Below are 27,029 nucleotides of genomic sequence, written 5' to 3' on the forward strand. Positions count from 1 at the left end.
CTGTAATTGTTCTGATTTTCTGCTTTTGCTTTCTCTGGTTCTGCTGAGTATGTCACTAAACACTATTAATTATATGCCATCAGGTATAGTGCTGTTTTACTGGTTGCAATGCTTGTGAAATGATATTAACAGTGCTGCTGCTGACAGATGGAATTATTAAAAAAGTATTCATGATTCATGCATTCAGATATGAAATAACTGGTCTGCAAAACCCCCTGGGATAGTAACAGTCTGCATTCTTTAAATATCATATGCTGGCATAATTTGGAATATGACTCCTGATAAAGGAGGCCAACATTTTCAATTATAAACTTTGTCACTGTTTAATGCAGTCTGTGCTCTTGAGGGACATAAGGGCCCATATACTTGCAGTGCTTGTGGGTGTAACATATGCAAACATTTCTGATTATGTCGCATGACATGTTCTCTGTAATATTCCTGAGACAAGTACCAATTAGGAGAATAGCATTATAGTACTATGGGTACAAAACTGATGTTTCATGTCCTAACAGGTTCAGGTAAGTGCACATCTGTCCAAATAAATACAACCCAGAAGGACTATCATAATTTAGGCATCCACAAGAATAAGCCATTGGAAAACAGAGTCATAAGAGATAATTTATCCAAGCAAAGGGGAAAGGACAGTGGAGACTAAATATAAACATAAATAAATAGTGCATGTATGATGTAGTGCAGAGCATAAATTAGCTTTTCTATCATACCAAACGGAAATCAGTTTATGCACTCAACTCAGGCAAAACATATACTGAGACAATAAGAGAAGAAGCAAAAGTCTGCGAAAAGTTTGCAGCAATACAAAATGCTATTATAGGGTAGCATTTAAAAATACTGTACAATATTCTCTTATCTATAGTTAATACAACTGTCCCCAGAAAATAGAATGCCCCAGTGAAGTCTCACCTGGGTTGCAGTGAATCTACTCTTATCCCTGCAGTCATTGCTGCTTTGTAATCCCATTGAAATGCTCTCAACTCTGCAGTACCAATGTTAAATGCATCACTAAAGGTATTGAAGGTCCATCTCCAGGAGTTAAGAGCTTTGACTTCTGCCTGCCTTTCCATTAAAGAAAAGGCTGCAGCCTCAGCTAACATATACAGTACAGTAACTATAGCTAAAAGCAGAAAATGCCCATTATCTTCATTCAGATGTAACTGGGAATGACAGTCCCTCGATCCTCACCCAGGCATCATCCAAATTTCAGCACCACAGTTCCAGCAGACAGCGACCAGCACCTCATTGGAGAAACTGGCATTAGACTAAAGAGTTGTTTGAAATAACCCGGAGATTTGACCAAAATATAATCACACCCAGTAAAGTACCAGAAGAAAATATATTGTCCATTGGTACAAATGCTGCTCGGAGCAACCCATGGCTGCTGGATGGGGGCCCTCGTTCGTGGGGAGCTAAATGGAGGCTCCCGCAGCTGCGGGTTCCAAGGGTTCCTAACACTGGCTATGGTGAGGAGAAATTCTACCTATCACAGATGTATCTTTGTGGCATAAGGTGTAAGAGCAATGACTTTTGATAAACAATAGAGGCTATTATGGGGTTGAATCTAGTTGCAAGATACTTCCTAAAAAGGATACACAAAGCACATTTGTTGGAGGCTGGTTCATAGGTTCATAGGTTGGTACTAGTCTATTGGCCCTAGGGCCTATACAAGCCTATCCATAACAATTCCATGGATATTTCTTCCCACAATATTTACTTCTCTGGACCCCTGTCTAGCAGGGTGACTGACATGATCCCTGGGGTGAATTTCCTATCTCCCATCCAATCATCAAGGTTCCTTTCGAAGAGGGCCAATGAGGCGCTCTGCTTGACATGTATGGGCAGTCTATTCCAGAGTATGGGGAGTCTCTGGGTCAGGAACTTATCCCTCCAGCATGTTTTGTTCATTGTGATGACAAGCTTTAGATCCCTGGAGCATGTGGCTCTGAAGGATTGGGATTTCTTTAAGTGGAGCATGTCCAACAGCTCAGGGTTTGACATGGCCTTGTATGTTAAGCAGAGATTGCCTCTGAATAAACGATATTCCACAGAGTATAGCTGGAGGTTTTTAGACGGTCAGCATATAGCATCTGCTTTAGGCCTGTGATTCTTTTAGTGAGGTATTTCTGTGGCCTTTCCAGCTGTTGCAGATGTCTTGTGAGGTACATATCAAGTGGGGCATTATATTCTATAATGGGTCTAATGAGGGATGAGTACAGTGGGACAATGACCTCCTTTTTTCTGGATGAAAAGCCCTTAGTGATGAGGTGTGCCACATAGAAGGATTTCCTGACTGTTGTGGCAATGTGGTTATCGAAAGTGAGACCACTGTCCACCAGTGTCCCTAAGTCTCTCATCACACTTTTGATGATGTTTAGTGTACTGCCACCTATGTGTTAATTCATGGGTACATGTTTTTTTCCAAAGGGGATAACTATACATTTCTTGGCATTAAGCTTGAGCCCATGACTCTGGCACCAGGCATCTGTTTCTGTAAGGCCCTTTTGTAGAATATCCACATCATTTGGGGATTCAGTAATGGCTCCCAGTTTGGAGTCATCTGCAAACTTTGTTAGCCAGAGTCCCTTAGTGTTGGCCTGTACTTCAGAGAAGTAGATGCCAAACAAGAGTGGTCCCAGGACTGAACCCTGAGGTACTCCACTTGTCACTTGTCTGGAGCTGGATTTGGAGTTGGCTACTTTTACAGTCTGGATTCTGTCAGTAAGCAAGTTGGCAACCTATCGAGTGACATATGGATTTATGCCCAGCTTAGCAAGTTTATCTATGATTCCAGAGTGGGGGATGGTGTTGAAGGCCATGGCGAGGTCCAGATAGGCTGTGTGGACCGTCTTACCCTTGTCCACAGTTCTAGAGACTAATTCAAAGACATCAGTCAGATTCAGGAGACAAGATCGGCCCTTCACAAACCCAAATTGGGTGGGATCCAGTGTTTGAAGGTTGCCAATGTCTTTGTTTATAAGTTCCATGATAATGCGTTCCATGCCCTTGCAGATCAGGCTTGACAGACTGATAGGATGGTAGTTCCCAGGATCCAAGGTGGATCCCCCCTTTTGGAGTGGGATAACTGCAGCTGTGCTCCACTCAGTGGGCACAAAGCCTGAGGCGAGGTTATGATTAAACATGACACTTAGGTGAGGTGCCAATTCGTTTTGTAGTTCATGTAGTACACATCCTGGGATGTCATCTGGTCCCATGGATGCTGTATTCTTAGCTTTGGAGAGTGCGGTTTCTACCTGTGTGGACATGATTACCAGAATTTGGCAATCTTTTGGTATTGAGATGGACCCTTTAGGGGGTGAGAGGGGGGTGAAGTTGGCACTAAATTATCTGCCAGGATATTGGCAATATCCTTGGGATCAGTATATTTAATGACATTCTGTTGAAGCTCAGAGCAGATCTGAGCATTGCCATTTAGATTCTTGACATAACTATAGAATGCCTTGTGGTTGTCTTTGGAATCTTTGGCAATTTTATTTTCATAACTAGCTTTTGAGGATTTTGTGAGGGATCTCAGTTTCTTACTGAGGCTGGTGAGGGAGTTTTTTGCATCCTGGGATTTTCCTCTTTTCTGCAACAGTTTCTTCCTTCTGTTGTATAGTTTGTTTATAGCAGGGGACCACCAGATTGGCTTCCTTTTTTTGGAGAAGAGCATCTTGTTTTTATTTGGGATGGCACGATTCATGCATGAGTGGATGTACTTGTACAGTACCTTAGTGTAGGATTCTGCAGTCGAACTTTCAGATCCCGTCTGCATGGGTGTCGTGACATTTGTCACTTCTGACTTCAGTAGCATGAAGTTGGGTTTGGAGAAGTTTTTTAAGGAGGTTTCCTTACTGGGGGGTGGGGGTGGGATGTGGATGTCAAGGATGATTTGCTTATGGTCAGACCTGACCAATGTGGGGGTGACCAGTGGTGCGGAGCATCTATCTCCCATGTTGGTAATGACCAGCTCTAGGATATTGGAGCCCCTGGTGGGACAATGGATTAGTTTATCCAGAGCATTGGAATTTATGAACTCCAAGAACCATTGGGAAAAGGAGTTGGTACAAGAGTAGTTTTCCCAGTTAATGGCAGTGTAGTTGAAATCACCCAGTATTAGGGTGTTTGGTTGTATCTTAATATTTTCCAGTATGTTTAGAAAGGTGTAGTGAGAATCTTGGGGCATGGTGGGGGATCTGTAACAAGCTACAATTTGGATTGCAGTCTTACCTAGTGTTAGTTGCACCTAGAGAATTTCAGATGCATTATGTTGGGCAACTAGTCTGGAGGTGTGAATATCCTTGGTGAATAGGGAGGTACATCTGAAGTCATTCACTCCAGCATGGACAATGACAGAGTCATATTTGTACTTGTTGTGGAGTGATTTGAGTGCATGCATTAAGTGGCAGATCCTGGCACCCGACAGGCAGCTGACTGTAATTTTCTCCTTGTTCCACCTGGTGAGTGGGACATCAGTGTGCCTGACTATAGAGTCACCTATGACTAAAGTGTTGGGTACATTGTCTTGCCTTAGGGGCTGTTGTTGGGTGGCACACTGGTATTGTGAGCTATGTGTCACTTTGGTTGTGACTGGTGTTTGTTTGAGTTTCAGATGATGGTTTAGGTGTTTACCTTACAGAAACAAGCTACAAGGTATGATTCTCATGTGGGGTAACTGGCTGGGCTTAAAATGGCCCCCGAGGGCAGTTAGCCTAGTACTAATCCTTCAACCTATTTCTCACAACTTTTGAATAGGACTGTAACAGTAAAAAATGATAATGTTAAATTGCTGACAAGGAACAGGTTTATCAGTAAGCCTTGCATAATGTAAATGTGCTTTTCGGCATATATGGCTAAGGTTTCATATATATATTCGGCATATATGGCTAAGGTTTCATATATATATATATATATATATATATATATATATATACACACACACACACACACACAACCTAATGTTATGTCCACCTTCCTAGACATGAGAATGAATATATATCATATAAAAATCACTTGCTTATTTATGATGGGCACAATACTTTTGTTTATTCATCATGATTTGTCACATATCCCAACTATGTGTTTAGGACCCTTATGTCTTCTGTAGTATGTGTGTAACATAAACTGATCTGTACTGATCATCACTGCATCCATGTGCAGCATATTTACTTGCAGTTAGAATGACTTTTACACAGGAATACATTCCAAGACAGGATTATAACCACACACATATAGGTGTGTATGGAGAAGTGTATCTCTATTCATTCAGATATTAGTAAATGTCAAATTTCCATAGTGTAAAGTTAGTGGCAATATCACTTAATATATTAAGTTGCAATTTTTGCCTCCTTTATCCTGTGGGTTAAATTCTCAGTTGTTACAATACTATTTTAACAATGGGTAATTCCAAAATTGATAATGTTAGAATTCGGCCATCTTTCATCTTCCAAAGTACAACCATGAAAAGCCATGCCAGTAAGTATTCCATTGTTGACCACTGGAACCTGTGATAATGAGTGGAGCATCACACATCGTACAGCTCAGTGCCACGTTTCATACCTTTACTGCTATCCACTGTAGGTAGTGCTAATGTGTCTGCCAAGAGGTCTGTTTGCTTATATGTGCAAATGCAGTTGGCAAGGTTGTGTATGTAGTTTGCATAATACCAGTAATATGTGAAAGTTGAAGGGAGGGTTGGCATAATGGTTAAAGTTTTCACCTCACAGGCCCAAGCTGCAGGCTTTGATCCTTGCCTCAAGTTGTTGGTTAAGCTTATAATAGTCTGCAGACTGATTACTTAGTATTTAAGGAAGGGGGTGGTGGTATTTGGCATAATGGTTAAAGTCTTCACCTTATAATAATTCTGACCACAGGTTCTTGGCTAGGTTGAAACTAGTCCTTCAGGGTAATTAACCTAGTATTCACCTATAAACCACAAGGGAAAGGAGAAAAGGCCATACCAACAATTCAGACATAGTTTGTAAGTTTGACTTTTGCAGACGTGCTTGGTAAAGGAGAGAATGGTGCCAAATTTATAGCACAAAGGTGGGATGTTGAGGAGTCTAGAATATTTGTGGTACTCCTCATGAAGTACTACAGCTGTAGGCTGCTGCAGGTGGATAACCCTGAGGCTTACCTATAGCCGTCTCCACTGCAACTGGCATTCCACGTAATGTGAAACAATGTTGTCATCATGATAGGGACCTTAAAAAGTGCAGGCAGGGCCTCCTAAGCTGATGGAAGTCTGAATTTAGGAACAGGAACATCCCCAGGTGTGTAAATATAATGACCTCAATTCCTGGCTGTGATATGGCTGTAATTATCTAGCCAGGCGATGCAGTTACTCATTATGCTTTATATATATTTGTCTTCTTTTTGTTTTCTACAGCTGCAGAAAAAATTGCTGGAAACAATGAGATGCAACGGGGAGATTAACTCACCTCACAGAGGCACATGGTAAGTATGAATCAAGTAAAAATTAAAACCATAATATTATATCTGATGTTGTAAATCTTCTTTCCATTCATCACTGATGGGTTTGGTTCTGAGCCCTCAGAACTGAGTAGGTCTTCTTACCAAGCTCACACTTGCCAAAAATTCTCAAGCTAAGATTCTACCCAGAATGCCCTTCTCCCTGTTACCTCAGATCTCGTTTGCTGCATAGCCGTAAAGCCGTGTTTCAGCTGAGCTCTCAGCTAAGTGAAACTTTATTTGATATTTTGTGCGAAAACTTTTGATATTTTCTCTTTTAGTAAGTGATTAGTATCTCTAGTGTTTTTTTTTCTGTCAGACCTTGATCTTTCTTCTCTGCTCTACCCATTTGTAAACGTTCAAGTACCATTGTTGATATGGCCTTTTCCCCTTTCCCTTGTGGTATTCCTTCAACACTGTAGCTGGTATTTCTCCTTTCTTTCCTAGCCTGTTAGTGTTTTTTCAGTAAGGTGTTTCTGTTTTACTTATACATATCACTATAGTGATACAACTGTGCGGCTCTTTTGAACTGTGTTTGACTTATTAGTACAGACTGGTTGAACTGTTTGCCTGTGGTGTCTATCTGTCAAAATGTTGGATAAGAAAGGTACTTCAGGGTTCAAGCATTGTGCTTCATGTAATGGCAAGTTACCTAATAGTGATTTTCACAATTATTGTGTATGCTTTTTGGGGGTGCCTCACTTTTCAGTGCAACCTCTTTGTGATATTTGTCAGAGTTTCAGTCAATGCACTCTTAATGAGCGCAAAAATAAACTGATATTGCAAGGGTTACTTAAGTCTCCCTTTTCAGAGGCCATTTCTGTGATGGAGGTCTCAACCCCTCCTACAAATGACAAAAAGTGGTCCCACTTGATTCCCTCCTCACCATCGGGTGATCAGAGTAAGTCTGTGAAATCAAAGGTCCCCAAGTTGTCCTCGGAGCATAAATCTGCCTCTATGGCTCCGTCCTTGTTGGCTCCGAGCATCTCGAAACCCACGATACAGGTGCCAGTTTCGGCACTGATCCTGCCACCGGCACTGACATTAGACCTCACTATGCCTACGACTTCAGCACCTGTGGCCACTACGGCTCAGGGCACACCTTTGATACCTTCATCATTTACGATTTTGGAACCTACCACTTTGGCTCCGAGTACCACTTCAGCACCAAGCATTTTTTCAACCAAGTTGGATTTGACCCCATTAATCCTGGTCTCCAAACTTGATACTTCGGTGCAGGCAGACCTTGCACCACAGACCCTATAATCCCTTCTGTAGATACATTCCTTGGCCAGATGCATAGCCCATTCATTGACCGACCTGACTCCTCATCCAGAGTATCCACTAGATCCACCAGGATCCTGTCAGAACACAATGTGGTGCATTTTGTGGACCAGCTGTTGGCTGCCAGCGGGATAACCACACTTTCTAAGACCCATCCACCTGCAGAACTTGGGTTGGTTTCTCCACGGACTCCTTCCTACACTCCTCCTTCGACCATTTTGATTCCGAAGCTTTCTGCTCCGATGTCCTTCTCAAAACCCATCACCTCTGAGCCTATAATGGACCTCACTCAGGCTCCAGGTTTTCCCCTTTGGTCTTCGGTTCCTGCGGAACTGGTCCTTCCTCAATCTGGGGATTGGGGGGCTTGCACCTTGGCTCGGGGCATGGATCTGTGTTTGTCTTTGGTTTCATCCCTGGTGCTGATAGCCACATCTGCAACAATCCTGCTTGAGGCTCCATCCATGGGGGCAGGTTTGTCGGAGCATGGTGTGACCCCGGTCCCGAGGTTGTCTTTCTCGGTTCCGGGCTCTCATCCCTCTTTAGACAGACCTGCTTTCCATGCGATGGAGAGGGCTCTGTCTTCTGGAAGCACTCCTTTGATGTTGGAACCTCAGCTTTCGACCCCTGAGCTACAGCTGCCACAGACCACCCCCGGGGCACTGGGCAGAGAAGCTGCAGGACACCCCTGCTCAGGGTACCCACTCTTCCAAGTCCTCCTCAGAGACACCCACGGAGGAGCCCCCTCAAAAGAGGATGTGCAAAAGGAAGCACATGGATTCATCCGAGGAGTCTTTAACAGAAGACATGGATTATGATGATGTGAAGGGTCCCCATGGTCACCTCCTGATAATGTCTCCTTTGGAGACATCTTGGAAATGCTAAAACAGAGAGGTGACTGGAAGCCCTCCAACCCTTCATCTGAGGAGTCCTTGTTCCTGCAGGCTTTCCGTGTCTGGCCTTTTACCTCTTGGCTGACCCCGCCTGCTGAAGAGGTCATCCAACTCGTCATGCAGCATGCTTGGAAGAACTCAGATTCCATTGAAGCGATCCCTCAGAGACCTGACAAAATTCTTTCCCCTCCCGAGGAGAACCCGTATTGGTCCAGAGGGTTACCAGTCGACGCTATGGTGGTGGGGGCGGCTACAAAAAAGGACTTGGTTGAAGAAAGTCCCAGTGTCCACCCACCCAACAGGGAGTCCCGGGTGGTAGACAGACCTGGGGAATGAGTTTTTGCATAAGGGACCTTTGCTATATGGTCACTGAACTATTTGGCACATTTTACAAGGCTCCAGAGGGACTTGATCTCTAAACTCTCTGGGACACTCGCAGGACAGCTGTCTGATGAGGTCAGGGACAAAGTGGCCTTGCAGCTTGCCACCCTGGAATTGATCTCAAACTTGTCCATGAGGTTGCTATCACATGCGACTGAAGGGGGTGGATAGAGCAGCAGGTACGTGAATTGTCATGAGGCGTCATGCCTGGATGTGCATTTGTAACCTCGCGGACCCCTTTAAGTCTTCCCTTTTTAATGCTCTCATCGAAGCATCGTCCCTTTTTGGCTCTAAAGTGAAGGCACGCTAGCCAGGTGTGAGCAAGATGGCAAGACCCTGTCTGCTGTAAGCCTACGATTTTCCACTCCTCAACATACCTTCTCCAGGAATTAGAGGAGTGGGAAAATGTGGCACAAAAACTCTCAGGGTCCTTTCCATGCCGCAGGTGGTGATGATACCCCCAGGAGCAGAGAGGGTAACAATTCCGGAAGATGCCCCTACAGAGGCAGAGGGGGTCCTTGTAACCAAGGGTCCAGGGACTCCTTTTCTGGACAGTCTTACTAGTGCTCCTGAGGAGCAGCCTGATTGCTTACCTCAAGAAGCAGGCTGGGGTCATTTTTCTCTGCATCAAGCTGCCTGGCAATCTATTACCACCAATCATTGGATGCAGAGTATAATCACCAGAGGTTACATCATTCCACTTTCTTGTCAATCAAATCTTCCAAAAAAGCTTTCTGACATTCCACCTAGTCAGAGGGATGAAGCAGCTTCAGAGATTATAAAGCTGTCTCAAAAAAGATTCATCCAACCAGTCCCACCAGACTAATACGGATCCAGATTTTACTCAAGATTCTTTTTGTTGCCAAAAAAGACAGGGGATTGGAGATTCATTTTGGATCTCAGTAGCTTAAACAAGCCTGTCACCCAAACCAAATTCCAGATGGTCACATTTCAGTTCATTCTCCCTTTTTTAAGGGAAGGCAATTGAATGTGCTCGATAGATCTCCGGGATGCATAATACCACATCAAAATGGACAAATGCTCCAGGAGTCTGCTTTGCTTCCGGCTAGAGGCCAGTCTTTATCAATTTCGTGCACTGCTGTTTGGTCTCTCTGCAGCCCCCAGAGTGTTCATGAAGTGCATAGCAGTGGTCACAGCTCACTTGAGATTACAAGGATTCCAGTGTTTCCATATTTGGACGATAGGCTCCTCACTGCCCCCACCGAGCATCTTCTGGTAACAACACTGCATTATACACTCTCTGTGGCAAAAAGTTTGGGAATAACAATACATTGGGAGAAATCAAACCTTACTCCTACACAACAAATAAAATTAATTGGAGCAGTGTTTAATAACCAATCCTGTATAGTGTCACTCCCAAATCATAGACTCCAGCGATTGAAGCTCCAGGTCCGAGTGATACTCTGTCAAACAAAAGTTTCAGCAAGAGAAGTTCTTCAGGTCCTAGGATCCATGGCAGCTTCAATTCCAATAGTACCCGTAGTGATGCTAACCATGCAAATCCTACAATGGCTTCTTCTTTGTCAGTGCTTCCCAAACTATCACCCCCTCAATTACAAGATTCAAATAACCAACTTCTGCAAGAATGACCTCCTTTGATGGATGAGGCCAGATGCAGAGCTTTGGAGTCACTCATTTCAATCCACTCAGCCCAGGGCCATTGTGACCACAGATTCTTCCCTGATCGGGTGGGGGTGGGGGGGGGGCATTTCCAGGGAAAGACAGTCCAAGGTGCATGGTCCACCTCAGAGGCCCACCTGCATATCAATGTCCTGGAACTCAGAGCGGTGCTGTTAGCATTGCAGGATTTTTATTCAGTTCTCCCTTCTGGGACAACTGCAATTCAGTCAGACAACATGTCAGTGGTTTGGTATATCAACAAGCAAGGAGGAACCAAGTCCTACCCCCTGTGTTGAGAGACCATGAGAATTTGTCACTGGGTGATAGCTTTCAGATGCTTTCTGATAGCAACGTATATCCTGGGGAGCTCCAACATAATTGTGGACAAACTGAGCAGATGCATCTTCCTGCCTCATGAGTGGTCCCTCAATCCTGAGTTGGTGGCAGAAATCTTCAGCCACTGGGGCCAGCCTTGCTGCGATCTTTTTGCCTCCCCGTCGAACAAGTGCCGCAGCTATTTCACCCTGTTTCCACCAGAGGGGGAGTCCCTGAGGGATGCCCTAATCCATGATTGGCCCACGGGACTTCTTTACGTTTATCCTCCCATTCCCCTGATTCCACAATTTCTAAAGAAAGCTGTTCGGTTGAGATGCAAGGTGATCCTCATAGCTCCATTCTGGACTCAACAAGTTTGATTCCCCTTCCTTCGGCCTCACCTAGTATACCCGCTGTGGATTCTGGACCCTCTTCCAGATCTGATTACTCACCCCAAAGGGTTGACCACCCAAATCTGTCCAGTCTCAAGCTAACGGCTTGGTTTCTTCACTTCCGTTATTTGCCAGGCAAGCTAATCTCACCACACCTGTTTGAGACATCATTCTGGCCTCTCATAAACCATTCACCAGAAAACTATATCAGTATAAATGGAAAAGGTTCTCCATCTGGTCTAAGGATAACATGCTAGACCTGTATTCTGTTTCAATGACTGTGGTGCTGCAATACTTGGCTAAGTTTTTTTGACAATGGAGCCTCTGCCTCTACTGTACGAGTGCACTTGGCAACAATTTCTAATTTCCACAATGGTATAGATGGCACCCCTCTCATCTCTTTATGTCTATGCAAAGCCTTTCTCAAGGGCACCTCTCATATCAGGCCTCCTGCCAGACAGCCTGTGGAACCATGCGACCTCACTTTAGTCCTTCAGTCTTTGACTCAAAAACCCTTTGAACCTGCAGCGAAGTGTGATCTAAAGTTCTTGTCCTGGAAATCCTTGTTCTTAGTAGCCATCAGATCAGCCAGATGGGTCTCGGAGCTGCAGGCATTGTGTATCAAGAGGCCCTATCTGGTCTTCCATAAAGACAGAGTATCCCTTCGGATGAACCCATCCTTTCTTCCCAAAGTTGTTTCTGAACTTTCCATTAACCAGACCATTAACCTACCAGTGTTCTTTCCAAAATTTTCTAATAAAGGAGAGCACTGCCTACATTTCTTGGATGTTCATAGGCAACTGAGATTTTACCTAGACAGGATCAAACCTATCCGTAAGTCTGAACAGCTTTTCATCTCCTTTTCTGGGCCTAGAGTGGGTAATGCTGTTTTCAAGGTTACATTATCAAAATGGCTAAGGGACTGCATACATTTCATCTATTCCCTCATAAAAGAACCTATGCCAAAAGTTAAAGCTCACTCCACTAGATCTATGGCAACATCTGTAGCTTTCCACTCCAGGGCTTCCATGAATGATATTTGTGCAGCAGCCACTTGGGCTAAGCCTTATACCTTTATTAATCATTACAAATTGGACTTGGTCTCCAGAGGGAGAACTGGCTTCGGCTCAATGGTACGCAGGAATGTTCTTCCATAAGGGCTGCCCATGGACCTCAATGTAGCTTGGGATTCTGTCCCATCAGTGATGAATGGAAAGAAGATTAGCAACATCAGATAAAGAAGTTATGTCATACTATAACATTCCATCTGGGTTGTTCATCTTTCATCATTCATCACTTCCTACCCTCCTTCCCCCTCCAAAGGCTCCTGGGGGATGCTTTGGGTCGAAGTGGTGTCCTAGGATATTTGCGCAGAAGTGGCCTCGGCTTTACTTCTCTATTCCTAGCAAACTCAATCTGAGGTAACAGGGAGAAGGGCATTCTGGGTAGAAGCTTAGCTTGATAGTTTTTATCTGGTGAGAGCTTGGTAAAAAGGCTGACTTGGTTCCGAGGGCTCGGAACCGAACCCATCAGTGATGAATGAAAGAAGATGAACAACACAGATGAAACGTTATGGTAAGACATAACTTCTTTTTTCATTCTCTCAAGTACTAGCATCTTGAGCAGGCATATTCAACTACTAACTCTGTAAACACCTTCTCCCTTAAACCTGTTGCTGCTACCTATATCAAAACTCTACTCTCTAAGCTAAAACCATGCTCTGTATCTGCTGACAATATCCCTTCATATTTTCTCCAGATTGCAGCTCACTCCCTTGCTCTGTCTGTATCTATCCTAATAAATCGCTCCATCTCTGAATCTAAAGTTCCATCAATCTGGAAACAATTCTACACTCTTCCTATTCATAAAGGAGGTAACTCCTCAGAAATCTCTAATTTCATACCTATTGCTTTCCTCTTCCCCTCTCTCTAAAGTCCTCGAGGAATGTATACATAAACAAGGTATGCATTGTCTCATTCAGGAAAACCTGCTCATGCCTACTCAGCATGGTTTCCGACCCAAGCATAGTACCATCACAGCTCTACTATCCTTTCTCAACACTACTACTCTAGCCAAAGATGATCATAATCTCCTATCCTGTCTATTCCCTGACCTCTCAAAGGCATCTGACACTGTTTCTAACTCTCTGCTACTAAACAAACTAATATTCCTTAACATCTCCCCTGATACAGTTGCATGGTCCTCTAGCTACCTCACTGACAGACTGCAGTCAGTGAGATGGCACTCTGCATTATCTACTCCCCTTCCAGTAAGAATGGGTGTCCCCAAGGATCTATTCTTGGGCCATTACTTTTTAATATCTTCATCAACTTACTCTACTCCTCTTGTCCTCTGTCTACCATTGTCTAATATGTGGATGATTCTACAGTCATCACTACTGCCAACTCACCCTCAGAACTTCTATCAACTATCCAGTCATCCTTTAACTCAGTAGAGACATGGCTCTCAAATATCCAGTTCATCCTCAACCCCAAAAAGCAAAACTGCTACTCTTACTTCCTAAAACCGTTAACCACATCAAATCCTCCTTCTCCATAATGTTCCTAAACAATACTTCTATTGAAGTTGAATCTAGCACAAAGCTACTTGGCATCACCATCAATGATCAACTAAAATGTGATCTACACATAAATAATTGCATCAGAAAAACCCATCAGAAGCTAGGACTCCTGTATAGAAATAAAAGATTCCTTACCACTGAAGCTAGGATTACTCTTACATATGCCTACCTTCTACCTTGCTTAACATACTGTTCCCAAATACTCACAAATCTCAACTCCTCCCTACTTACCAAGGTAGAATCGACCTATCACAAGATACCTAGAGTCGCAGCTCAACAAACCTATAAATCCCATCACTGTCCTGAACTGGCTCGAGCTACCTCACCTGCTTCTCCAATCTCAGCTGCAAATGATACACTCCATTCTATATCAGCCAGCTTTCTGTCCAACTCTATCATCCCTCATCTCCCACTATTCCCCTACAAGACATCTCCGAAGCTCATCCCAAGATCTAAAAAATGTTTACAAACCCAAGTCAAAGACTGGGTGCAACTTATATAGTTACCACCCCTCTATTGCATGGAACAATCTCCCAGTACAAATTAGGACCCTTACACACCCCAAACACTTTAAATCAGCCACCAAAGAGTACTCTAAAAGGCACTGGACCTGCCAGTGTTCACACCCTCCCAGACCACAACATAGCAACCATCTATCTCTATTACTCATTACTTCCCTCCCCACAATCACACTATCTCTGCTGCTCTACCTACTCAATTCCTTCTCCCCTACCTATCTCAAACTTACTTTCTAATTTCCAAATCTACAAATACCTCTGGAGTTACTGTTACTGTTTATGTAATACATAATATATAGGATAAACAGCTTATTCCCTATGCTTTTATGTAACTTCCTAAGCTTTGTTGTTATCTGCTGTTTGCTCTTAGTTTTGTAATTTTTTTATTTTTACTACCTCGTGTGACTTACTATGCTTTAGTTGTTATCTGCCTTTTGTTTTTAGATTTGTACATTTTTGTAACTACTGTAAGTGATTTGAAATTCCCATGATATTTCTATGCTATTTTAAATCGTTTATACTATTTGGAGCTTTTCTCCCCAGGCCTCAGCTGAAAAAGGGCATTAGCTCAGTCAGACATTCCTGGTCAATAAATGTAAAATAAATAATAATAAATAAAACACCTCATCATTCATCTCAAACATGCATGCCATCTCCAGTAAGTGTCACTGCTTACATTAGGCAATTAGAATACCAGCTTTACTGTATGTGGATTCAGTATCCAGAAGCAGCATTTATTTATTTTTTTAAATTGATAATTATTTATAAGATTTTAACAGCAGTTTGTCAGGAAGAATTACATTATGGTAATTGTAATTATTTAGTTAGAATGCATAATTCCAATCTAGCATAGTGAAATAAAGGCAGCTGTGTCTTATAGCAGAGCAGTGATACTTGTTTATTTCATATTATACAATTCCTCCCTATTAATATTCTAAAACATGCACGCTGATTGGCCAGCCCAACCAGCGTGCCCGTTGTAAATCCCACAATATACCAATCAAAAAAGGTCCGGTCACCCAGATTTTTTTCCGTTGGTATAAACTGCCCCAAAACTTTTTTTTTTTTTTTTTTTTTTTACAAAAAAAAAAAGAGAGAAAATGGAGCAACGGATACTTTCTTTTCTCCATTGCTTCTGTTTCAAAGCCTTGATGTACTGGGTATGCGTGGGAACGCAAATCCCATATGCATGCGCAGTACATCAAAAAGCAGACTTAGTATACCACAGCCGGCGGAAGGACAGCAATCTGCCGTTATACAAAGACATTAATTAAGAAAAATATTTTTTTTCTAAAATAATGTCATTGTATAATAGCAATAACTGACTCCATGGTTGTGGTATATTGAAGATTTACCCACGGTTGTCTTTGTTTAATCACTCCGGCTTCGCCCTCATGATTAAACCACACCAACTATGGGTAAATCTTTAATATACCACACCACATTGTCGGTTATTGCTTAAATACATAATTACCTTTCCATCATAGATGGATGTTACAAAGGTGTGCAATAGTAAATTATCGCAGCTGTTTATGTATTGCTAAATAGAAGATTGTTTGAACTATACAGTGCTATTACATGGCATGCATCTAATTATCTCTTATGTTTTTGTCTCCCCACCCTTGCCTCTTTTTTTGGAGGGTCTTATAGTTTATTAAAAATATACTGTTGGCATAACTTGCTGATGAAAATTAAAGATCAACTGCACAGAGAGGTACACTGACCACTGCAGCTCGGCCTGCCATAACTCCACAGATAGTAACACAGACATCTGACACTTCAGGGTCACAGTCTGTCAGTATTGCCTCCACATCCCCTGCCCTTCCTGCTCCAAGTATGTTGGGTAGCTCTGCCCTGGCTGCTGGTGCAATGGTGCACTCTGGGAGCAGTAGTAGAAGTGGTGGTGATTCTGTCACCCAGCAGGAGCTGACAGTGCTTGCTGGAGGATATAATGGAGAGGGGCCTTAGTACACATATCAGCAGGGTGGAAAGCTCCCATGTTGCATTGCAAAGATCATGCCACATCTACCACTAACCCATGGAGCTGCTGCAGGAAACAGAGATGACAGCTCTGAGTGTGAGGACTAGATTGTCACTGTTCTCATGCTAGATTTGGGTGTGTGTCTGATGTCCCTTACCTATCCCCAGTCATGGTGTCCCCCAACCTTTTGTCTCCATCACCATCCTTGTCTGTCTTGTATGTCCTGTATGTCTGCAGATGTTTTCTAACCTGCCATACCTACCTGATCCTATCATTCCTAAACATCTTTCCCAACATTTCTTTCTCAACCAAAAAAAAAAAAAAATTTGGCACCTGACCCACAAATAATTATGCCTCAGACATAGCTTTCCACTTTGTCTATGTGTTATCCTGACAAAACTGATTCAGTCTAACTGGCTTTACAACATTATTCCATTGTTGTCACCCATCACTGATGTAGTGACTCTGCAAAGTCATGAAATTGAGTGTACAATTGTACATTGACATTGTGAAGAAGTGGACAGCTATGGTGCTTCACATGACCCTCCTGCAAATTTCTGTATTATTTTCCCTGTGTGCTAACCTGTGCTTGCCAACTCCCATTTTCACAACTGTCCTATCTACCCCTTTTTCACACATATAATCTAGTCAAAAATAGATCTATAAAAGGCCAATAGCCTAGTATCACCCTATGAACCTATAGCAATTATTAAAGCTTTTTATTCAATGTATAATGAAGCTTGGCCAGTCATCCCCTTTCAGTGATTGATTTGTAGTGAGAAGCATTTGAAACCTGGCTTGAACAAATTCTGCCCCATGTCAGAGAGAGATAAATGCTATCCATCTAATACCAAAAGGAGTCTGCAAAGTCCCAATGGTCAATGACTGCAAAATTCAAAAAGGAGTGACCTGGGTGACCCTATGATTCTGGAATTTCAGAGCTGCCTCTAATTCCCCAGGCTTATAAGTCTTATCCTAACATAATCTAGGCAAAATGGCTGACCAAGTGACTAGCAGGCTGCAGAATAAGTGTTGGATAGTGATGAAATGTTCTAGAGTACTGGAGAGTCATCTGCACTTACAGACCTTCCCAGTATTATTACCACCTAAATGAATTATAAAAATATGTGGCTGCCCTGACTCAAATATAAGTTGGTGTAACATTGGCAACAACCGGTCTCCAAAGCCTTTTCAGGTTATGTCCCAAGTGCAAGCTTCCTTAGAAGAAAATCAGAAATGAATCCTTAAATGCCTACCCAGACTTAAAATGAAACTATCTAGTATATGTCTAAAAGTCTCAAGAGGACTACCTGTCCATTCTTTTAATTAGATCTACTGACTGACCTTCCCTGTGACTCAACCCATGCAAAAAAGAACTTGGGAGATAAGGCTTCGTACTGATCTGTGGCTACTAAAGAGGACCGATTTATGAAAACCAATACAACTTTTTGGGGTGGACAAACCTTCTAGGCTAATAATACAATGAAAGGAACAAAGTAATGGGGCTGAAGACCTGTCCACAATAACACCTGCTTGATTGGCTTCAGATCTAATAACCCAGATTAAAACAGCGACATTGACTATGACCATATGTCTCTAATATAAGGACCAGCAACTTACAAATGTTAAATGTTTCCAAATATGACCAGCTAAGCATGGCAGTCCAAAGGGCAGATTCATGATAAGTCTCTAAACCTGCATGCACACCCAAGGATAATTTTTAACAATGTTTTTCAAATACAGAGTGATGAATCAACAATTGCACCCTTAGGGCTGCCCCAGCCTTTCAACAGTCTGCCCACAAGCCAATGTTTAGTAAAGTCCTGAAACCTAGAAACTCTCATTAATAGGATAAGTGCAGCTAAATATACCTTAACAGTTCTGGGGACTTCTTTGTTAACTCAGTGCAAAGTTGAATAATGCACTCTTAGACATGACGATCACAGCATCTTTTCCTTGTGGAGACTCTGTCAGAAGCATCTAAAGGACCTAATGATATCCCCTCCATGTTCTCTTTGTTTTAGGAGCCAAGGAATGAGCTTTACTGAAAAAGACAAATTAATACTTAAGCTGTGGAGGACCAGAAGTCCTAATAGTGACTAAACCCATAAAGATCTAGATGAAGTTTTAGTCCGAACTTGAAACACATCCGAAATGTCTGACTGAAATACCACTTTCTTGTTACATACGTTGTCCTGACAAACCAATGTCACTACCCAAATGAGCATGAGTTCCAGAAATGTGATATCTGAATTCTTCTCAGAGGAGCAAGCAGGAGGCCAGTGTTTGGAAAACTATTGTCCTTTAATATAAGCTCTCATGTTACAGCATCTGCTAAATCTGTTAACAACTATAAGGAATCAATTGTAACCCAATCAACTTTACAAAAATATTAAATCACTGAAGTCTGACAAGAAGAGGGACCACAAAAGAAGATGTAATTTTACCCTTCTACTAACCATAACCTTGTGGTGTTTCTGATACCCTCCATGAAGCAAATTACCTGGACATCTTATAAATGATTTCCTGGAGGCACTGCTGTACATTCAGCATTTAGTGGGCTGAAACATTCCATTACTTTGCTCACTCTGCCTTTTTTGTTAGTCAGAGAAAGACCTGATTGTAGACCTGATGCAATCCAGCATAGTCTAAAAGAGGAGGAAACTGTATCCACTTCAAGACCCCAAAAATATAAGGGACTTAACAGGGCCTTCCATTTCATCATAAGCAAAGGGCACTCATAGCTCATGACATACGTCCAAGAATGTATTGAACCTTTCATGTATCTCTTGCTCCCTTTCCCCTACAACCAAACAACCAGTCATCGAGGTAGCGAATTTAGGGACTCTCAGTTCTCAACACCACTGCAGTGCTGTGTTTAAATTTTCAGTGACAGCAGTAGCCACTGCACAGACCATGAGCATGGCCAGGTCAAAGTAATAATTGCCATCAGAATGCATGCCTAGCAGATGCTAGTCTTGTTTATGCACAGGAATTAGCTGATGGGCTGACTCCACATATAATTTTGCAAGCCAAAGATCCTTAAACTATTGAATAATCCTTATGGCATAATCTAGGAAAGAATACAACACCCTGACATCTTATCCGTAGATACAGTCATTCACTGACAACCTTTGTGGAAAGGAAAGATGGTGAATTAGCTGAAACTTAACCTTCCTTTTTCTTTTGAACCAAGACTAATGGAGAAAATCTAAATGATTCAAATTGGAAGTATGACAGGGGCCTGTAAGTCTTCCCTTGTGGATCTCTTTGTTTAATGATCTCTCCTTGCCTTGCACAGATTATACATGTCTACAAATCAAGGCAGTGGGGACAAGGTTGATTTAATGGAAAAACCTGAGGTGAAACCTTGTAACAATTCTAAAGTGGCTTGCTAATTGGAATAATCTTTTAAAAATAAGCTATCAGGTTTGATTGGTAAGTGATTCACAAAAGTTCTTTTGGATAGCATGGAATTTGTTCCCCAAAATCGATAGGAAGAGGTCTTTCCCATTTCTGATAAGGTTTGCTGGTATGTCCCTATACTTAGCCTAGTTAGCTTCTGAAACATCTGGTCATACCACAGTCAGGGCAGACTTCTTCTCATGTAATGGGCTTCCCTGATGATTAAAAAAAAATTCAATAAGGGCAAAGCTTGGGAAGGTTCCCTTTCAGTAATTACTGTCATAAAGTAACAAAAAGTGACCACACAATTTTCCCAAGATTTTGTCATGAATTTATTGTGCTGCCACTTGCCAGAACTACTAGTACAGATACAAGGTCTTTAGCTCCAGGACCTTCTGAATCCAATATATGTTGGCTCCAACTGTATTGTCCTTGTGAAAAATGTCAACATAATCCCATCATTAGATTTTTTCCTTAATCAATGAGGGAATGTGGGAAGTGATTGCCAGACCTTTGTAGACAGTACAAGGAATGTGGACAGCTAATGAACCATGTACACTCTCCATAGACCCTAACTAACCAGCAGTGATGTTTTTAGAAGCTCACCAGTTAATGATAAATGAGGAAACATGATTGTTAGGGCCAGTACCATCAGTGTTTTCCTCACTAGACTCTGGAACAACCTCTGTCATAACAGCCAAACCCCTGTCCAAAACCAACTCAAGCAACCTGGATCTCTTTTTAATTAACACCTTAAGTAAAACCCTCTAAATAATCATTTATATGTTGGCTATGAAACTAACCTAAACCAGGTTGGTTTAGCTTAGGCTCATTACCTGGTGGAGCTAAAATGAGTAGGTCTTTTGGTTGTAGCATTGGTTTGACATGCACCTTGCATTGCAGTCCCCTTCTCAAAAGTTACCGATTCAGATATTTGTTGAAAACGTCTCTTGAAGCTATATTGAGAAACCTCTTTAGAATGCTGAAGACTTTCAAAAGGCAATACATCAAGAAATGCCTTAGCCTGTGCCTCTGTCAGCTGCTATTTATCATGAATATCCTAGATAAAAACCAGTCTGAGTTGCTAAAGAATATAATCAAAAGTATTGTTAAATATAATAGATGATTATTTTGCTAAATGTAAAAATGTGAAATAGTGTGCAGAGACCTAAAACTACTTGGGGAACTGTCTGCATAAAGGGGAATCTGTTAATGAAGAATTACCAATGACAAAATACTCACCCATTGTTAAGATAAGCAAAGTAAAGAGATGGTTGCTCAAAATAAATCATAACATATTCCCAATAGCCTCTCCAAAGGAATGCAATTCACCTGAAATGATATCACCATGTTATCTTGCTATAACCAACCTATAATAACCAAAATGCAAACAGACACACAGCAAAAAAAAAAAAAAAATCACAGCTGCGAATTACACCTCAAACCTACTTAAACAGAGGCAAGCACTATTTCACCAACCAAGATGCAACTTCTAAATGCACCAAAATGCCTTTATAAGACCGAAAATACTAAATACTTAAAATAAAAGTGCTATAACCAATTTCTGTTAATCAGCAATTGTTATAGAGTAGGTGCATTTCACTTCACCATTGAATAATACATCTCATGACTATGCTTTATGAATTTATTTTATTTTATTTTTTATTTAATTTTTTATAACTTTATTACAACATAATGTAATTATTTTTCATGTAATACTTAAGTCATATTAGGAAGGAACTTTGAGACAATACGAGTTGTCTTGAGAAGAAGGGAAGTTCTGCATTGGTGGACATGTCAATTAACAAACCTTTCAGCATGTCCAGAGTTATTTCTTGTCTGTAGTTCATGAAATCAGTATTTTTTTGACTAGTGAGTCAGGATTGATGCTATTAAATAATGACAAGCATTTGATTTCAAGCTACAGACCTTCAAAATGAATGCTAATGATCATCTGCAATGTGAACGACTATTGAAATATTAAACAATATTTATATCTGACTTTGATTTGGGCCTTTACACCCAAATAATTGTTATAATATTATTATTTGTTTTACTTTTTGCTAGAGTTCTTGTGCTACTGGATTGTGAAATACCTGAAAATAATTTTTTGGATGGGAGAAACTACCCAACAATCACTCCCTTGCACAAGCTGCAGAAACACATTGACTGAGCTTCTGCCAAAACAGGGACTCCTGCCCATCATAGTTCCCAGCTAATCAATAGCAACCAATGCAATATGAATTAGAAACTATCAGAAGTAACATACGTCAAAGAGTAACTCACTCCGGCTGAGCAAACCTGGACCACTTAGTTTGCGACCAAAGCAAGAGCCAAACAGAAATAACACAAGCTGGCCTCTTCTTCTCTTTTTTTAAATAAACATTGCCAGTGAAAACAATGACAAACAACAAAATGTGCCTTCCATGTCTCTTCCTATGGCTGTCACAAGACACCTGCAATAAAATGTGGCAAAGTAACTTACCAAAGAATAGAAAACAATCCAGACTCCCCCTTTAAGCGGCTACATTAAACCACCACAAACCTATACAAGTTGTCAGTGGGGGAATCTGCATACCAACCACTACTAAAAATCTAAGTTCACCAATATTTGGACTAACAAATGAGAACAGCCTGCAAAGTAAAATATCCTGCACCCAAAATATAGTGAGATGAGGAGATGAATCGAAACATCATCACACCAGACCGACTGACAAAAGACCAACCAAGAAACATCAACAAGGTGCAGACAATGATCAAAACTTAGGTGTGCATATGCTCTGAAAACTAATTTCAACTACAACTGAGATCTTTAGAAAAAGGAAGGTGCAAATTACCAAGAAATAAGTGGAATTTGTGGGCAAAATACATGGAAAATAATGTCCAGGTGTTTAAATATTGCTGTTATGTACTTAGAAAGCTACTAGAATAAGATGTTATGCATGTGGATACATACTATGAAGGGGTTGTTGATCTTTACATTCTATTTAAGGACTATGAGCCATATTATAGCATGATAACTTTTTAAGTGGTTATGTCATGTCTCCCTTCCATACCCTCTTGGTGAAGATCAGATATGAAGAGTATTTGCTTTCCTTGTTTGTACATTCACCTTACGTTCAAGTGCAGCTTCCAGCAAGGCTTGTAACCTTTTGCTTTATTTCCTTACTTTACAGTAACCCCCTATCTGCCTCCCATTTTTATGGTCAGTATTTTCCTTTTCCTTTTTTCTGTTTTGCACTGCCAGTCTTGTCCACAGTGCACTCAGTTCCTCACTAATATACCATGGCACTGACTGGCCTTTTTTATTTCCTTGTGTATGCTTCTTGAATCCTGGTATCACCATCTCTAACTACAGTAATTTTTCCATATGTACTGTCTATGCTTCTGCTTTTCCGGTAATGCTGTTACGTCCTACTGTACATAAGTAGTTGTGTTCTGTTTTACCATATTTTGACACTGCAGAGCATCACGTTCCACTGCTGCTTTACTACTCTCTTTCTTTTGTTGTCTTCTGCTTCTTTATATTTGTACTCATGTGGTACCTATCTCAGCCTAACTAGTGGTGCATCTGCCATTTCAAAAGCACGTTTATACTGGCACATTACAGCTAAAGACAACATGGCAGCTCTATCCAGCCAGACTATATTTGGTTATTAACAGCAATGATATTTTCATGATTTTACTATGATTATCTTTGGACCTGGGTTGATGAATTGTATCTTTATAGCCATTACAAATCCATACAAATCACAATTTTTTTGATGAACTTCTTAGCTGAAATTTTCCTGAAAAAAGGAAGAATGTGTTGCAGAGAGCAATTTCTCTATATCTACAGTTACCCAAATGAATACATAAATGTACTTCTTTTCATTGCAAATAGTTCATTTCTTGATGTACTTGCTGCTAAATGTATGTAGTAAAAGGCAAAAGTGCATGATCTTTTTTGCTAGCTTTGCTTGTGTTACAGAAATTGGAATTCAATAGCAATGTTAGAAACAGCAAACAACACACATAACCCCTGAATAAGTGTTAGACATTTATGGTAAAAAAGTACACTGATAAGTTAGGGGCACAAATTGCTTTACAGATTACTTAAACTGTAAATGTGAATATAATTCTTCTACTCACTCCATAACCAATCTGGCTGCTGCAAAATATAACATGTACAATTCAAAACCTTTCTTCTTATAGCATAGCAATGTAAGTCAATCTGTAAGGAATGGCCACGAAAAGCAATGAATAGTAAAAATCACAACAGTTGTAGTACTATGTGCAATAGCATGTTTATGCAAAAGTGAAACTCGTCATGAGATTATTTAAACTTTAATTTCACTGATTCCTTCAGATAAATGAGTAAAGTCCTGGCAAAAGTAAGGCTGCCTTTGTATTTTTACTTATCTTTCACTGATAATGTCTAGAATACCATGAAAGTGAAAAGAGGATTAAGTATTAAGTGATACATATATATATATATATATATATATATATATATATATATATATATATATATATATATATATATATATATATATATATCTATGGTTTACTATCAAAATGTTGAAGTGACTTACCACGAACCAGAACAAAGGAAAAACATTCAGCTGACTGCTCAGAATGTTGATACCTTCTGAAGGAAAGAATCGACATTTGACCGCTCACCATCCAGAACATGCATCGACTAGCATGCATACATATTTCTACTGTTTTGCAGGGGGGCAAGCCCCCCCCCCTCACTACTTATATATTCTGACTCTAAGATCGCAGTACAGTGAGGAAAAGGATACTTTTCCTGATCTCCACTATAGTGCGATCCACTTCAAAAGACTGACACTGAAACCTGCAAACACAAGCTATGTGCCAACGTTTGAGAGTCAACAGGATTTGTGTTCATAGTTTTGCCTCTCTGCACCTCTGTGTTCGACCTTCTCACAGTCGTGGTAAGTTGCTTCAACATTTTGATAGTAAACCATATATATATATATATATATATATATATATATATATATATATATATATAGTTTGCTGAGGAACATATTTTGTTGTTGAAAAGGCTGGAATTACACAGTAACACTTCTTGAATTCACAAGCTGTACATTGTACTGTTGACCTACATTAAATACCAGGTCCTGTATGCATCAGTCCATCAAAAAAACTTTAAAATTGTTAATCCATGCATTACTTGTAAACATCATCAATGTCCTTGTCTCATTGTCTCTGTGACAGATTCATTGCAGTGTTTGACAGCTACATTAGATTTATTTATTTTTATTTTACATTTGTTGACCGGGATGGTCCGACTGGATATATGTCCATTTTCAGCGGAGGCCCAGACAGAAAAGCTCCAAGAACTTAATTAAAAAATGTATGAAACATACATGAAAATTACAACTGCATCTCAGCGATACAGTTTACAAATTACTTTTCATGAATACAAGACAATGATTAGAAATATATCATGATTTCCCACTGTTACAACATAAAGAGCTGATAGATTTAAAGCTGACTAAATCACTAAGAAGAATAATGCGTTGTCTTGTCTGCCTGAAGACTCTGTAGCCCATCATATTCTAGTCTTGGTCCCTTAAACTTATTCTATTCTTGTTTACTCTTTTTAGAAGACCTCCTATATAGATGATGTGGATATCTTCTCCAAAATTATTAATAGCACTGTAGTTTTCATCCAGTATCAAGACATATTAGTTTTATAGGCATAAACTTTATCTTAACTGAAAAAAAAATCTGTTTTGTTTAATGGTCAGAACAACCATATTAGGTATACTAATCTGACTGTAGCAGTCTTTCAATTGATTGTATTTAAATCAGTTTAGCATTTGGGTACTATCAAGCACACCCACTTGCACTAACCAGAATTCAAATGCATCATTTGAGCAGATGCCTTTTTTAAGAGACAGGACATGCTGATTAGAGAATTCTCTTATTACTTCTTAGCAGTTCTAGTCTGCCAGTTATTACCATGGGGGGGGGGAATAAATAGTGCCACTGACATCTTCTTTTTGTACCTTAAATTAATGCCCAATGAGCTCAGAAATGGTTGCCAGATATCAGTTTTCATGATGCCATCAAATGAGGATTAATGCAGATGTTTTTCTTAAATAAGGATTATCATTTTCATTAGGAACTTTCTTCCAACAGCATAGGTAAAATGTCTACGTAAACCATTAAATGCCTTAAGCTGAGCACCAGAATGTGTTACTTTTTGTTAACCCATCACACAAGCAAATTACTTATGCTTGTGTTGATATCTTGTCCTTCACTATTTGAAAATGAAAGTGCCTGCTTATTGTATGGTGCTTTCCAAATAGATTTAATTTTCTCCTTCCCCATGCAAATACATTTCTCTTAACTTTATAAAATAATGCATACTTCAGCTGTCAGTACTAAAGAGACATTACTAAACTTGTAGATCCCAAAATGACACTACATTATTTAACATTTGTGAACCAGGAAAGTCCAACTTGGAATGAGCCAATTTTCAGCAGAGGCCCAGGGAGAAACACTCCAGACGCATGTCTCTGTAACATGGGATGAAATCCACATAAACACAGGGAGGACATGCAGACTCGGGACAGGAGGCACCCCAGCCGAGAACCGAACCAGAGAACCTCTTGCTGTGAGATGACAATGCTACTGCTGCACCACTGCTCTGTCCATTTAGTTTCATCCACTTAGTTTTTTTTACAATATTTAAAATAATAAAAGTTTTATGTTTTCTCTTTCACATATGATAAACGTTGTACTTGCAGGTTTAATTATATTAAAGGAACCATTGGGTTAGACTTATCATACCACTTCTGTTATAAGACTGACTTAATTAGGCGTAGGTCTACTTGTTCTTTCCACCATGGCTGTTCATAATACTTGTAATTCATCATGATATTCAATTGTAGGATGTATTCTTTTCACCAAAAAGGTATGATAATCCATAAAGAATATAAACAAATATTCTCTTTCTTTTGTGCTTCTACTTCAATTTTATGCTGGCACAGAGATAGCTAGCTAGCTATATATCTATATCTATATATACAGTGTGTGTGTGTGTGTGTGTGTGTGTGTGTGTGTGTGTGTATATATATATATATATATATATATATATATATATATATATATATACACACATACTATATATATATATAT

Source organism: Protopterus annectens, chromosome 2.part1 (assembly GCF_019279795.1).
Source record: "Protopterus annectens isolate FY-2018-M chromosome 2.part1, PAN1.0, whole genome shotgun sequence".
Lineage (NCBI taxonomy): Eukaryota > Metazoa > Chordata > Ceratodontiformes > Protopteridae > Protopterus > Protopterus annectens.